Consider the following 15,776-nt stretch of genomic DNA (forward strand, 5'->3'; position numbering starts at 1 on the left):
AAATAAAAAAGTACTACTTTTTATCTGCTGTTTCGAGGGTTCCCCCCCCCCCAAAAAAAAAAAACCTGCGTACGTGCGTGTGTATGCTAATCGAACAGTTCGTGGTAACGAACTGTAGTAAGGAACAACCCGGCTCAATAGTAAATAAAACTCTAAAAACCGGAATTATGATACTAATAGATGCATCAAAAGAATTCGATTCTTAAGCCAATTTTAAATATATATTTGTTTCCATTTTCGTCTCACTCATTTAAGGTTATGAGCCTGAGAAAATTTACCTTGTTTTGGAATATAGGGGGAAACACCCCCTAAAATTCATAGAATCTTAACAAATATCACACCACCGCATTCAGCTTATCAGAGAACCCTACTGTAGAAGTTTCAAGCTCCTATCTACAAAAGCTGGAACTTAATATTTTTCGCCAAAACACCGATCACGGGTGCGTGTTTATTTGTTTGTTGTTGTTTTTTTCCCAGGGGTGAGCGTATCGACCAAGTGGTCCTAGAATGTCACAAGAGGGCTCATTCTAACGGAAATTAAAAGTTCTAGCGCCCTTTTTAAGTGACCAAAAAGTTGGAGGGCACCTAGGCCCCCTCCCACACTCATTTTTTCATATAGTCAACCGGTAAAAATTTCGAGATTGCCATATTGTTCAACATAGTAGGAAAACATAATAACTATGTCTTTGGGGCTGACTTACTCCCCAACAGTCCCCGGGGGAGGGGCTGCAAGTTACAAACTTCGACCAACGTTTACCTACAGTAATGGTTATTTGGAAGTGTACAGATATTTTCAGGGTGATTTTTTGGTTTGGGGGGGGGGGTTGAGGAGAGAAGACTGCGTAGGAGGATCTTCTCTTGGAGGTATTTGTATTGGGAGAAGAGAAATTCCAATGAAAAAAAAAAAATGAAAAAATAAATATGAAAAAGTATTTTCCACTGAAAGTACGGACCAGCATTAAAACTTAAAACGAACAGATATTATTATGCTTTTGGGGGCACATCTCATCGTAAATACCTCGCTCTTTACGCTAAAGTATGTTAGTAATTTTAACTATTTATTCTACAGCCTTTATGATTCAGGGGTAAATCTTAAAGATTGGGACAAAAATAAAGCTTTAGTGTAAAGAGCGAGGTATTAACGAGGGGGCAAATCCCCTCATATACATAACAAAATTATACGAATATAGAAGTTCGTTACGTAAGTTAATTTGCAAGTAACGTATAGTTTTTGCTAATAAAAACTTTCGTTAAAAATTAAAGTTCTAGTTGCTTTTTAAGTAACCGAAAAATTGGAGGACAACTAAGCCTCCTCCCCCACCCCTTATTTCTCCAAATCGTCTGATCAAAACTAAGAGAAAACCAATTAATTCAAAACGTTCAGAAATAAAACAAAAAAGACAAATTTTTTAACTGAAAGTAAGGGGCGACATTAAAACTTAAAACGAACAGAAATTACCCCGTGCATGTAAGGGGCTGTTCCCTCCTCAACATCCCGCTCTTTACGGTAAAGTTATTTACCGTTTTATAAAGTAGAAGTGAGAGAAAGAGTCAGACTTTAGCGTAAAGAGCGGGAAGTTGAGGAGGGAACAGCAACTTTCATGCAAGGAGTAATTTCTGTTCGTTTTAAGTTTTAATGTCGCTCCTTACTTTCAGTTAAAAAACTTGTTTTGTTTTTGTATTTAATTCTGAAACAGCTGGCAGTCGTTAATTTTTTTCTATATTGGCACTTCTTTGGTCCGCTGAAATTTGCCAACCAATCATTTTACGGCTTAATAAAACCCGAACGATGATTGGTCAGAAATCAGATGACGTTGCACTTTGGGCCAATAAGAATTGACACCGTAATTTTTCCCTGAAGCCGCGTAGGAAATTCCAGAAAAGTTCTCAGTGTGAGTAAGAATGTAAAAAAGGTATGATGTGTACGGGCTTCGATAAAATTCTCGTATTTTAGCACAGTGATTCCGTATTTAGATTTTGTTACTAACTTTAGAGATAGTATGTAATTCAGTTTTATTTAGGTTAGATGAATGTTTTGGAAAGAGAAATTTTAAGAGAGAGGAATCACACAGTATTGGAATCCAAAATAAAAATCAGGTAAGGGAGAATTTGAGCCTAAAGTCCTCTTTCCTGTGTCTAAAGCCTGTTTTATGTTTAATTTGCTTTTTTTTTTAATTTATCCCGCCCTGTTCAATTCATGTAGGCTAATGCTTGCATGCCTCCAACGACTATAATAGTGTCACTAGGCTATAATAGCGTCTGTGATTTTCAGGAGCCGAGGATTTCTCATCATTTTTCAAAGATTTCAGGGAATCCACACCCTCCTTGGAAAATCCCCCCCCCCCACAAAAAATTCCTCCATAGAAAGTTTTCACGCAAGATTTTTCCGCCAAAAAACTATCCTCAGACAATTCCATCTTAGCTGTAAATTCTTTCCAGAAAATCTCTTCCTTACGATCCCCTCTGGAAAATACTTCTTTGCATACATTGATTGAAGATAGACATGTTTTTATTAAATTTCTTATAGTGTTTCAAAGATTCCAGGGAATCCATCCCCCTCTATGGAAAATACCCCCACAAAAAATTCCTTCAAAGAAATTTGATTCCACGTAAAATTCTTTTGCTGAGAAATTACACCCAGACAATTCGAATCTCGCTGCAAATTCTTCCTAGAAAATTTCTTGCTTACAAGTGCTTGTGGAAAATGCTTCTTAGCATACATTGATTTGAAAAAAAAAATGGTTTTATTTAATCTCTTATCTTTTTCAAAGGTTCGAAGGATTCCGCCCACCTCCATGGAAAATTCGCCACGAAAAATTCCTGCATAGAAAATTTATTCCACGTAAAATTCTTCTTCCGGGAAATTACCCCCAAGACAATTCCATCCTCCATGCAGTTTCTCTCCATAAAATTTCTTGCTCACGATTCCTTCGGGAAAATAATTATTAGCATACATTGATTTGAAGAGAGGCCTGTTTTTATTTAATTTCTGATCCTTTTTCAAACATTCCGGGGAATCCGCACCCTCCAAGGAAAATTCCTTTATAGAAAGCTCTTTTCGCGTGAAATTCTTCCATTGAGAAAATATCTCTAGACAATACTATTCTCACTGCGAATTCTTCCCGTAAAATTTCATGCTTACGATTCTTCCTGGGAAATGATTCTTTGCATTAATTTGAAGAGAGATAAGATAAGATTTATTCATCACGAAACACACATACAATATTACATTTTTTACTATTCCCTCAAAGGCTCTTTGGCCTGTAATAAAGGGGGAAAATAAACGAGTAATCGTTTTTTAAAGTTTCCAAGGAATCCATCCCCTCCATGGAAAACCCCCTAGGAAAAATTTCTCCATAGAAAGTTCATTCCACGTAAGATTCTTCATACATATTCTTTAAGATTCTTTATACAGGAGAGACCAAATCGCTCCTGTATACAATTTCCCATAGAAATTTCACTCTGGGAAACTCCCATCCCAATGAGAAATACCCCTTATTGTAAATCCATCTCCAGAAAATCCTCCCCCAGAAAATGTCGATAGACTTCCCAATGACGAAAACTGTATGTAAATAATGAGCAAATTCCATAATTTGCGGTCTTTCAGTACTTCTGGAGGGTCTTGTCATCTCCGAAGACATATTTATTGTGCCTTTCAAATATACTGAACGAAATGGCCATCTCAACATTTTGATCAGACGACTTTCGGGGACAAAGGGGTTGGGGCGGCCTTGTTGCCCTCCAATATTTTAATCACTTAAAAGTGCGCTGAAACTTTTAATTCATGTTTGGATAAGCCCTCTTGCGACATCCTTAGACTATTGGTTCGAGACGCTCACTCCTGAGAAAAAAAACGAATAATACGCCTCTTTCTTTCTTCTTACAAAAAATACAAAATTCCACATTTTTGCAGATAGGGGCTTAGAACTTCTTCAGAAGTGATTTCTAATACATTTAATCTGATTGTGTGATTTTCACTAGAAAATGCTTCTTAGCATACATTGATTTGAAAAGAGACTTGGTTTTATTAATTTCTGATCTTTTTTCAAAGATTCGATGGAATCCGTCCCCTTCCATGGAAAATCTCCCACGAAAAAATCCTCCATAGAAAGTTTATTCTACGTAAAATGCTTCTGTCGAGAAGTTTCCTCCGGACAAGTTTTCTCTGACCCGTAGCCTTTGATGGTCAAACTGAACTTACTAAATATTCTATATTTAAATATTATATATTATTCAGCCTATTCAGTATAATATACTGATTCTTCTGGCATACATATTGATATCAAAATTCTGGTTTTTAGCGTTTTAGTTACTATTCAGCCGTGTCACTCCTTATTTAGGCTAAAGTTCATGTTACCATAAACTGTTTAATAGCCTCAAAAAAGATGGGTGTAATCGCTCATAAAAGATACAGTAATTTTTCCCAGGACAAAATGTCTCGAGAGGGCACTAACTTCCTTCCACCTGGTGTTAGATCTCAAAATGTCGTGTGTGCCGTGCAGTGCTGCCACGGTTAGCACTGTTTTGCTACGCTTGACATGCTCCCCAAAACGCTTGTTATAGCTACGCCATATTTCGCACGCTCAACGTAATGTACAGGATTTCTAAGAGGGAGTGAGCCATCGGAATGTCTGTTCATCAAAACCTTGAAGTCCCCACATTTCTGAAACTTCTTCTATAGTCTTCTTGCTACCTTTTAAATTATTTTATAAGCTTCTATGTGTACCCAAGATTTTTAAAACACCTGCTTTTGAAAACCAGAATGCAGACAGAAAAAAACTAAAAAAAGAAAAAAACTTAAAAAAAGTAAAAACCAAAAAAAAAACTAAAAAGAAAAAAGGGGAAAAATACAAAATTTTTTTCATCATATACCATTTCAAAAACGAATGTATATAGAGACCGGGACACCGGGATACAAATGACGGCCGGGACACAGGGACACAATTACAACGGAGACGCCGGGGGCACAGGGGGATATATAAATGACTACGGGGACACAGAGAATGTTCGATTAGCAATCACCATCAACAAAGCTCAAGGGCAATCATTAGAATCATGAGGTATAACTAAAAAAACTAAAAAAAGGTAAAAAACTAAAAAAAAGACCAATTCAAAAACGAATGTATATACAGACCGGGACACCGGGACACAAATGACGACCGGGACACAAGGAATATAAATGACACCCGGGACACTCAAAGAGATTTCACAGACTGGGACACCGGGACACAGATGACGACCGGGACACAGGGAATATAAATGACGACCGGGACACAGGGACACAACTACAACGGGGATGACGGGGGGCACAGGGGGATATATAAATGACGACGGCAACAAAGGGAATGGTCGATTAGCAATCACCATCAACAAAGCTCAAGGGCAATCATTAGAATCATGAGGTATAGATCTGAATACGGATTGTTTTCCCATGGACCATTATATGTTGCATGTTCAAGAGTCGGTAAACCTGACAATCTATTTATATGCACAGACAATGGGACAGCAAAGAATGTTGTATATTCGCAAGTTTTACGTAGTTAAAAACACACATATATATATATATATATATATATATATATATATATATATATATATATATATATATATATATATATATATATATATATATATATATATATATATATATATATATATATGTATCTGTCTCTATTCATAGGTGGGACACAGGGACACAACTACAATGGCGCGTAACGACTTACGCGCGCGGGGGGGCTTGGGAGGGGGGCACGAAGTGCCACCCCAACAGCTAGTATATATATATATATATATATATATATATATATATATATATATATATATATATATATATATATATATATATATATATATATATATATATATATATACATATATATATATATATATATATATATATATATATATATATATATATATATATATATATATATATATATATATATATATATATATATATATATATATATATATATATATATATATATATATATATATATATATATATATATATATATATATATATATATATATATATATATATATATATATATATATTCCCTGTGTCCCGGTCTGTATATACATTTGTTTTTGAATTGGTATATGGTGAAATAAATTTTTGTTTTTATCCTTTTTTTCTTTTTAGTTTTTTTTTTTGGTTTTTACCCTTTTTTAGCCTTTTAGTTTTTTTCTTTTTGTTTTTTTTTGTAGTTTTTACCTTTTTTTGTTTTTTTTTATTTTTATTTTTTTAGTTTTCTTTTTCTCCTTTATTTTTCAGTTTTTTTCCCTTTTTTTAGTTTTTTTTCTTTTTCAGTTTTTAGTTTTTTTATTAGTTTTTAGTTTTTTTCTTTTTTAGTTTCTAGTTTTCTACCTTTTTTAGTTTTTTTTTTTTAGTTTTTTAGCTTTTTTTAGTTTTTTTTTAGTAGTTTTTACCTGTTTTTATTTGTTTTTTTTTCTTCTTTTGTATTAATGCTAAGGCCAAGGTTCGAACCTGGAACCTCTCGGACCTAGAACCTGGAACATAACGCTTTACCAACTCAGCTACTTCGGCTTAAATACATTTACCTTTTTTATTTTTATTTGTTTTTAGTTTTCTTTTTCTCCTTTATTTGTCAGTTTTTTTCCTTTTTTTAGTTTTTTTTTTCTTTTTCAGTTTTTAGTTTTTTTAGTTTTTTTATTAGTTTTTAGTTGTTTTTTTTCTTTTTAGTTTTTTTTGTAGTTTTTACCTTTTTTTAGTTTTTTTTTTTGCTTTTTTAGTTTTTAGTTTTTTACCCTTTTTTAGTTTTTTTAGTTTTTTAGCTTTTTTAGTATTTTCTTTTTAGTTTTTTTTGTAGTTTTTATCTTTTTTAGTTTTTTTTCTTCTTTTGTATTAATGCTAAAGCCAAGGTTCAAACCTGGCACCTCTCGGACCTAGAACCTGGAACATAACGCTTTACCAACTGAGCTACTGTATTTGTATCGGATTAACGACGCTTCTTGACTACTAAGGTCCCTGCGTCGGCCCTGTAGTGCATTCCTGCAGCATGGTTCGATCTCTGGGTCCCGTATTACCACGCTAAGGTCAAACCCACTGCGCCAACACAGGTAGTTATATAACTGAGCTACTTCGGCTTGAATACATTCGTTTTTGAATTGGTATGTGATGAAATAATTCAGACGTCATATGCGGACAGTGACGTCACTCGACAGACACACAGACAACTTATTTTTATATATATGGATATCAAGTGTTAGCAAATGGCGACACTACCAACTCTAGTACATCTTTAACTGTCGAATCAACATGCAATCCGAGGTATTTAACGGATTCCTGATAAAACAAAAAATATGCGGTTATAACCTAATTGAATGACGATGGAAATCAATATCACCTGTCACTAAGAAATCTGTTTTTATAGGTGCAATCTCCAAACGTATCAACTTAAACGCCATTTTAATTTATTGATTGCATTCTGTGTGGAACCGAAATTATTCGGGAAAAAAAAATCATCCCACGACAAGAGAGTAACGTCGATGTCTTTTATCACAAATGTTGGTAGGTACCGTTTGGCTGATCAAATTGCTTTGTTCAAACAGTTCGCGGTAACGAACTGTAAGGAGCGACCTGGCTCAATAGTAACCGAAACTCTAAAAAACTGAATTTATTATAGTGTTTTTTGTGTGTTCGTTTTATCCGATCTCTCTTGGGATCGTCCCAGACAATATAATAAAAAAAAATCCAGCAAAGCTTAAAGCCGGGCTCTAGGGATTTACAGGATATAAAGCAACCGGTAAAGAAAGGAAAAAGATTATTCCATAAGTTTACCAACTTATTGATGAGTTATGATATAGGTTTGCATGGTCAATCTCGCATAAGTTGACCTACTTCAGTTTGGTTAAATGTTCCTGACAAGAAAATAAATATTAAAAACTCGCTCCCAAAACCCTTTTAAGCTGAGAGAAGTCGGATCTGAACTTCCTGGTGCTGGTTTTCAGAAGAAAAAAGAGTTTTCTTCCATGAACCAAGCGGCAGTGAGCCTAGAGAAACAGTATCCCAATCGTCTTCTATATTTTGGTTAACAGAATTTACTCACATTATATGGCCTTTTCTTTAATCTGGTTCCAAGAATAATAATAATAACAAGAAAAAAACTTGGCTAGATCATTGTTGTCAAATTTGGCAACAGGTGTGGCTTTCGCAATCAGCCAAGTAAGTTTTCGCAAACTTTTTATGAAAACATATAATTTCTGGAGCTTTCGATTTAGTTACGACAATTTTTCTGGTAGATCCCCTATAACTCGGAAATTGCGGAAGAAATCCTTCTACTTCGCTCAAGGAAAATAACCTTTACGTTCGTTTCTAAGTATAGGAATTAAACATTGCATAAAATATTCTTTTTTTTCGTAACAACAGCAATAAAGAAAGGGTTTAGAGCCGAAGGTACCAAAGGGTTGTGATGAATTAGACGTTTTATCAGACAGTGGATGGGAGTCTCATTTGATGCGTGAAAGTGTAAACACCTAAAAGCCACAGGATAAACCTGTTTGTTTTTTTTTCATTGGATACTAAGTGTTATAGCTTGCATTGCTGTGTAAATTTGATTGCAATTTATGCTCCTTGATTTATTTTGAAGATGAACAATTAAAATATCCTTTATTTCTAGAAAGTTAAAGGAACAAGATAAAGAAAAACTATTATTTTCTTTGACTTTTTTTTCCAAATAATGTTCTGATTCTGAAGGACTTTTTATGCGCCGTATCGCTATTGCATAGACACAAAAATTTGTATGTAGCCTTTGGCTCTATCCAAAGTAGGCGGACCTATAACCCTTAATATATCTGATTACAAATGTCGGAAGTGGATACGAGCGAGATTGCATATGCTGAAGAAGAAAGTATTTTTAAATTACTTAATTATCTAAAAGATGCAATTAAAGATCAAAGAATATCTGGTGGTAAAAGAACTGCCTCACAAATGTGCGACAGGATAGGTTCTATTTACTCCAGTTTACTGGAAGAAAATTCCACATTGCTCAGAAAAGAAAATGATAGGCTTACAGAGATCTTGAATTTACAACAAGAAATAATTGCTCTAAAATCCAAGCCGTCTCCTTTTTCGTTCTCTTCCGCTCCCAGTCATTCTACTCCCACCTATGCCAGCAAAGTGAAAGGCCCAGGAAAACATACTGTGATCCTCGAACCTATCGAATTCCCCCAAAGTCAGAGTACTGTTAATAAGAAGATCGCCCAGAACGAGTTAAAGAAAATAGTCCAAGATTTGGGCAGAAAGACAATTGATCACGTTAAAAAATTCTCTGTCAAAAATGTTACTTCTGGAAGAAATGGAAAAATAATTTTGGAACTGCCATCTCAAGAAGATGCACAAAATGCAGTCACAGTTTTTAGTGAAAAATCAGATTTGACAAATTATACCCCTAAACACTCTACCAAAAAAAATCCTAGAATGATTGTTAAAAACATCCCTAGGACAAATGAAAAAGAACACCTACGAGAATCCCTATTGAATCAGAATTTAGATGTTTCAGAACTAGCAGTTAAAAGAGAAGTATTCAAAATAGTGACGATTATTCACAAAGGAGAAAATAAAACATGTTGCTGTTGAAGTCTCCCCAAAGATGCGTAAATGTATTAAAGACCACCGTGGTCTGAAATTAGGGTTCATGTTGCACGAGTGTGAAGATTATATCTACTTATTAAGATGCAACAAATGTTGTTTGTACGGTCACATAAGCAGTGATTGCAAAGGAGTTATCCTTTGTCCGTATTGCTCTGGAGAACATGAATATATGTCATGCACATCTTCTCGACCCTCCTGCCGACCATGTCAGTCAAAAGGACTTACAGGAACCGGACATACCTCGTACGATATAAATAAATGCCCTACCGCAAGAAAAATAAAGGCTTTAATGCAAAATCGCATTGAATATTCTTATGAATAATTTCTTTTCAAAGAGTGATTTAAAGTTCCTTCAAGTCAACTTGCAACATTCTTATAGTGCAATGGTAACATTAGAAAAGACCCTAGATGATTATAAACCTGATGTAGTACCGCTACAAGAACCCTATGTGAATAAATCCGGAAATATTTCATGCATACCATCAAATTACAATAGCTTTTCTAAATTTGATTCTGATAAGAGGTTTTATAGTGCAGCAATATTAGTTAAGAGTGGAATAAAAGTCGATATTCATCATGAAGATTCTAGAAATGAGTTGGGTATTGTGTCTCTGTACCTCAAGAGAAGAGCAATTACACTGTCCTCTTTATATTGCCCTCCATCAGTGAGTTCCTTAGCTTACCAGTTGAATATCCTAGACAATGTGAAAAATATACCTCGCTTAGTCATAGATGGTGATTTTAATGCTGAAAGCCCATTATGGTCCCAAAGAACAGCTACAGACGTGCGTGGTAAAGAATTAGAGGATTTTTTAGCTAGTAAAAACCTAGTAGTGTTAAATGACCCCAATAAAGGTACATACGGCATAAGTGGCAACACTAGCCCCGACGTTACCGCAGTCAGTGCTTGTTTATTATCATTCGTTGAAGTTTGGGACGTCCTTTCTGATCATCTATCAATGTCTGATCACTTATATATTTTGTTTAAACTAAAGTTTGAAATAGGTTGTGAAACTTATTATAACCACAATGTTTGTAAATTTCACTTCAGGAAGGCAAATTGGGATAAATTTAATTCAGTTCTCTTGAATAGAATAGATAGTGTATATACTATGCCGCTTTTTACTAAAAATGAAATTGATTTAGCTTTAGATAATTTTGTGGATTTAATAACACAAGCAATGTTAGAATCAATACCAACACGAAAACATGGTCCCAATTCTAAAAAATATGTAAGATGATGGAATCCAGATTTATCTGCAAAAAGGAAAGCCTATAGACACGCCTTACGAATTCATAAAATATTGAGAACATGGGAAAGTGACCAAAACATGAAGTATTTAAGGAATAGTTATAAAAAATCAACTTTAAAAGCAAAACAGGGTGACTGGAGGAAATTTTGTGAGAATAGAGGAACATTGGACCCTTGGAATACTATCCATAAAATAATGAAATCAAATAAACCTCCGATTAGGCCTATACATGTGACTAAAGATGATGGCTCAATAACAACGTCAACTAAAGAGGCAGGCAAAGTACTTTTCCAGAAATGGTTTGGAAAAGATGATGTAAGCAGTGATACCCAATATCACACAAAATTAAGAAGCATAGTTACAGACGTCTTGACAATGATGAAATTACCATCACGGAAGAAGAATTAAGCGAAACGATTAATAGCATGTGCCCGTTAAAAGCCCCCGGTCCATATTGTATTGTAAGCCTAATTTTAAAAAAGAATATAAATGTTATAACACCATCGCTATTAAAAATTTTAAACGCATGTATAACACTTCGGTATTTCCCGTCAGCCTGGAAAAGGGCGAATGTCATATTAATTCTAAACAGCGGTAAAAAAAAAAAAAATGATGGTAATCCCCAGTCTTACCGCCCAATTAGTTTGTTATCAAATGTAGGGAAAGTCTTTGAACGTTTGATCATGTATAAACTTGATGACTTGGGCCTCAAGAATTGGATCTCGAGAAACCAGTTTGGGTTCATGAAAGGCCGTAGTACTTTAGATGCTATAGATAATCTTGTTACAAATATTGAAAAAAACAAGCAACCTAAACTTCTCACGCTGTGCCTGTTTTTTTATATACGAGGTGCATTTGACAACGCTTGGCACCCTGGCATTGTGAATAAATTAAAAGATTCCGGATGCCCAATTTGGATGGTTAAGTTGTTGCATAGCTATCTATCAGACATAATTGTATCATATAATAATGAGTTTTCTTTAAATATTGAGAAATCCTGTCCACAAGGTGGAATATTATCACCACTTTTATGGAATATTAATATTAATGATTTATTAGATTTAAATTTGCCCAATAATTCTCACATACAAGCTTATGCTGATGATGTATTTGTTATCATTGCGGGCAAGACTAAAAGTGATTTAGAGTTTACAACATCTGAGGTTTTTCGAATCTTTGATCGTTGGGCGAGTAATAATAAATTAGTTTTTGATTCAAAGAAAACAGAAGCAGCTATTTTCACTAGTAAACGAATTGTTCCTAAGCCTGCCCTTGTTTTTAATGGTAATGTAATTGAAATAAAAGAAAAAGCTAAATATTTGGGAGTTACCTTAGACAGGAAGTTATTATGGACAGAACATATTAGAAACCGGATAAATTCTGCAAAACAATATTCTACAAAATTGATGTGTGCAGCTAAATGTACTTGGGGGCTAAAACCTCGTGCTCTTAAGAATATGTACCTGTCGGTTATAGAAAGCACGATTCTATATGCAGTCCCGGTATGGATTGCAGCTTTAAATAAGAAATATATTATCCGAATGCTAAGCTCAGTTCAGAGGCTTTATCTAATTTTGATCACAAAATCTTTTCGCACCGCTCAAACTGACGTACTTACAGCGTTAGCAGGAGTTTTACCAATAGATTTGAGAGCTAAAGAATTAACAATTATGCCCTATGCAAAAAAGGGTAGACCAGAATACTGGCCAGAATTTCCTACACCGGGTATCCCAATATCCAGCAGAACAAAATCACACATTGTATGCACAGATGAGATTATAAATTTTTTTTTTTGGATGTTCAATCCGATGATAGCTCACCTCCCTTTCCCTTAGATAGACGTAAACTGAAAATTGCTCTTTATGAAAATTGGTATCGAGGTTTCACTAATAGAGTGAGTTCATGGCCAATACAATTCTTTCCATCAAAAGACCATTTAATAGCTGCTGAAATGAATATTACACACCAGCTAACGCAAATTATAACAGGAAATTGTCGATTAAATTATTTCTTAAGTAAAATTGGAAAAGCTAGAAGCGGAGAGTGCATTTGCGGTGAAAGTGAAACTTGTAGCCACTTCCTGTTTACTTGCCCTGTTTATTTCTTACAACGTTTTTGTATGGAATTAGAACTCCATTCTTTAGGAATTAATTTCCCATTTTGTCCTGGCTCAGTAATTTCCCCGCTCTTTACGCTAAAGTTTGACTCTTTCTCTTAACTCTACTTTCTTAAAACAGTAAAAAACTTTAGTGTAAAGAGCGGGGCGTTGATGAGGAGGCAGCCCCTTTCATATATGAAGTAATTTCTATTCGTTTTAAGTTTTAATGTCGCTCCTTACTTTCAGTTAAAAAAAAACTTGTTTTTCTTATTTAATTTCTGAGCGTTTTCGAATCAATGCATGTTTTGATTTTTGCTCTCCGTAGACAAATATTTAAAACAAAATTTGTATTTTTTTTTTTTTTTTTGCTAAATGGCTTTCTCGAAGTTTGGATCGAATGACTTTGAGAAAAAAGGAGCGGGGGAGGAGGCCTAGTTGCCCTCCGATTTTTTGGTTACTTAAAGACAACTAGAACTTTATTTTTTTTACGAATGTTTTTATTAGTAAAAGATATACATAACTTACAAATTAGCTTACGTAAAAAACTTCTGTATTCTCATGTTTTTATTACGTACTAGCTGGGTTCCGGCATGGAACGTGGCAGGCTTCTGAATATGGATTCTCATTGTCCCTTGTGTTCTAACCACAGACAGTGCTGGGGCCCCATCATGGCACGTGGCAGGTTTCTATATACGAATTCTCATTGTCCCTTGTGTTCAAACCACAGACAGTGCTGGGTCCCGGCGGCTTTACCACCGGGCCCAACGAGCCCCAGCATGGTACGTGGCAGGCTTCTATATATGGATTCTCATTGTCCCTTGTGTTCTGGGTCCCGGCAACGCCATGTCATTTATGAATCAAATTGATGACGTAAATTGGACATTCCTAATCTGGCCCTTTCTCTTTGAGCCGCAAGCCTGGTTTTGCGTTGCTTTGGTGTTCCTTTTTTTATATTTTATTCCAGTTTTTCTTTTTTTTAGTTTTTTTAATTTTTTAATTTTTTTGACGCTATCTGGCCCTTTCTCTTTGAGCCGCAAGCCTGGTTTTGCGTTGCTCCAGTGTTTCGTACTGGTGTTCAATTTTTGGTAACATATTAGGATAATTTCTTTTTGACATTAATTGACACTTTGTCAAATTTTCTTTGAGCAGCAAGCATTCTAAACTTCAACAATTTCTACTAAACTTCAAGGTTTTGGTTTTCTGTTTTAAGGTTTTTGAATTGCTTTAATCCATTGTCAAAATATATAGAAATATTTGTGCAATCACCAGTTTTGTATATTTTAAGCAATTTAATAATAATTTCTTTTTGACGTTAATTGACACTTTTACAAATTTTCTTTGAGCAGCAAGCATTCTAAACTTCAACAATTTCTACTAAACTTTAAACTTTTGGTTTTTTGTTTTAAGGTTTTCGAATTGCTTTAATCTATTGTCAATATATATTGAAATATTTGTGCAATCACCAGTTTATTACATTTTAAGCAATTTAATAAAAAATAAAAAGAGCCTCAATTTTTTGAGCTTGTGTAACGGTAATAGCGGTGATGTAACGGACAGACACTACATTTACATATATATATATATATATATATATATATATATATATATATATATATATATATATATATATATATATATATATATATATATATATATAGAAGATATGGGGGGTTCACCTTCTCGTCAGTACCTCGCTTTTTACACTAAAGCTTAAATGTTGTCCCGATTTCTTGACAATGACCCCTGAATCACAAAAGCCGTAGAATAATTTTTTGAAAATACTAAAAATACTTTAGCGCAAAGAGCTAGATATTAGGAGGAGGTGAGGCCCTCATATGTGTAATGATTTCTGTTCGTTTTGTTTTAATGCTGCTCCTTACTTTCAGTTGAAAAAAACTTTTACATATTTTATTTTTCATTTTTTTTTAATAATGCTAGAAAATCCCGCGCTCCCTTCATGGAAATTTTCTTCCCCCGTGACAAATTCCTCAATGAAAAGTTCCCCCAACATATCCCCCTATTCTAAACCCCTCCCCCAACTGCAAATTCCCCCTGAAAACGTCTGTACACTTCCCAATCACCATTACTATATGTAAGCATTGGTCAAAGTTCGCAACTTGTAGCCCCTCCCACGGGGACTGTGGGGGAGTAAATCGTCCCCAAAGACATAGTTACAAGGTTTTTCGACTATCTTGAATAAAATGGCTATTTTATACTAGGACCACTGGGTGGTACGATCACACCTGGAGAAAAAAAACAAAAAAACAAAAAAACAAACAAACACGCATCCGTGATCTGCCTTCTGGCAAAAAATACAAAATTCCACATTTTTGTAGATAGAAGCTTGAAACTTCTACAACAGGGTTCTTTTATACGCTGAATCTGATGGTGTGATTTTTTTTAAGAATCTATGACTTTTAGGGGTTGTTTCCCCCTATTTTCTAAAATGAGGCAAATTTTCTCAGGCTCGTAACTTTTGATGGGTAAGACTAAACTCGATGAAACTTATATATTTAAATCAGCATTAAAATACAATTCCTTTGATGTAGCTATTGGTATTAAAATCTTTTTTAGATTTTTGGTTACTATTGAGCCGGGTCGCTCCTTACTACAGTTCGTTACCACGAGCTGTTTGATTGTCACAAAAGATTTCCTCAATCTACAGTACGCTAGATTTTCGTGACAATAATCATTGTATAGTCTGGTTTCAGCCCTAGTTGGCATATTAAGCGAGCATACAGATTACAACTGGTAATGACAACGTTTACTTTATACCAGAATCGGGGGAATCGATATATTCTGATACATA

General features: G+C 34.6%; 1 long non-coding RNA gene across 2 annotated transcripts in view; it reads left to right on the top strand.

The window, feature by feature from the left end:
• Window positions 1-1,905: 1,905 nt before the first annotated feature.
• Window positions 1,906-15,776, top strand: part of LOC136041228 (uncharacterized) — a 36,020-nt gene continuing 22,149 nt past the window's right edge. The window contains exon 1 of one of the 2 annotated variants that reach the window (XR_010620981.1): window positions 1,906-2,097. This is a non-coding gene — a long non-coding RNA (uncharacterized LOC136041228). Of the gene's footprint in view, window positions 2,098-7,404; window positions 7,535-15,776 lie in introns of those variants that run through there. The other variant, XR_010620994.1, reaches the window with a different exon arrangement.

This window comes from Artemia franciscana, chromosome 1 (genome assembly GCF_032884065.1).
Source record: "Artemia franciscana chromosome 1, ASM3288406v1, whole genome shotgun sequence".
Classification (NCBI taxonomy): Eukaryota; Metazoa; Arthropoda; class Branchiopoda; order Anostraca; family Artemiidae; genus Artemia; species Artemia franciscana.